The 1,005-nt window shown below is 46.5% G+C and overlaps 1 protein-coding gene across 1 annotated transcript in view; it reads right to left on the bottom strand.

Annotated features, from left to right (window-relative positions):
• ALPK2 (alpha kinase 2) overlaps positions 1-1,005 on the bottom strand; it is a 60,269-nt gene that overhangs the window by 8,160 nt on the left and 51,104 nt on the right. The window lies entirely within an intron of this gene.

The raw sequence follows: 1,005 nt of genomic DNA, 5'->3' as shown, positions 1-1,005 counted from the left end.
GTTATCTAATTGCTATGGCTAGCACTTCCAGTACTATGTAGAACACAAGTGGTGGAAGTGGGCATCCCTGTCTTCTTCCTGTTCTTAGGTTGAAAGGTTTTAGGTTTTGCCCATTGAGTATGATGTTGGCTGTAGGTATATAAGGCTTTTATTATGTTGAGGTATCATCATTGCTGTTTTTATCTCTCTCCCTCTTCCTTCCTCTCTGAAATCAATAAAAATATATTTAAAAATAAAAATTAAAAAAAAAATAAAACCAAATCAGACCCTCTGTGTGGTCAGTGAGAACCTATGGCTCAGACTTACTGATCTGGAGGTTAAAAGAAAGAGTGGTCCCCTGTCCACTTTCCCCCGAAATCCCTCGACTTTTCTTCATCCTTCATTAAGGTTGGAAATTAGTTTATCTGCGAAAGCATTGCTGATGCCCATGAGCTGAAATGCCAGGGAGCTCAAGCGGAGAAGTCTCCCAACTTGGGAGAGAAAGCTCTATTCACCATAGGGTGTTATTGTCTATTTCTGATGCTTTGACATCTGGAGCCTCACTGGCCTGGAGAGACTGCCTCTCCCTGGGGCTGGCCAATTCCTAGAGAGAGTAAATGACTGGCCTTCTAGAATGCCTTTCATATGCAAACTAACCAATCCGAGCCCACCTCCTCCTCTATTGGGGTTTCACAGGCAGGGCCACTGTCTCCACAGGGCAGGTAGCAGACAACTAGGGACAGCCCCACAGCACAGAGCTCACTGAGAATGTTCAAACTAGACAACTGTAAGCCTGCTCCTCAGCTCCTTCCCACAGAAACCACAATAAGAGGTCTTGCCCACATTTTCCCCTGACTCCTGCCCCTTGACTGAGGCTGCTACAGGAGGGCGAGCTACGAGTGGTGGAGAGTTACCAGCGGCAGTGGGCAGGGTGGCCAGCTGAGGCAAGCAGCAGCGAGCTACTCAAGCACGGATTCGTGCACAGGGCTACTATTACATAAATAAAAGTCTACACTTCATAAATAC

Source organism: Myotis davidii, unplaced genomic scaffold (genome assembly GCF_000327345.1).
Source record: "Myotis davidii unplaced genomic scaffold, ASM32734v1 scaffold38, whole genome shotgun sequence".
NCBI lineage: Eukaryota > Metazoa > Chordata > Mammalia > Chiroptera > Vespertilionidae > Myotis > Myotis davidii.
This window is presented reverse-complemented; position numbering and strand designations above follow the sequence as displayed.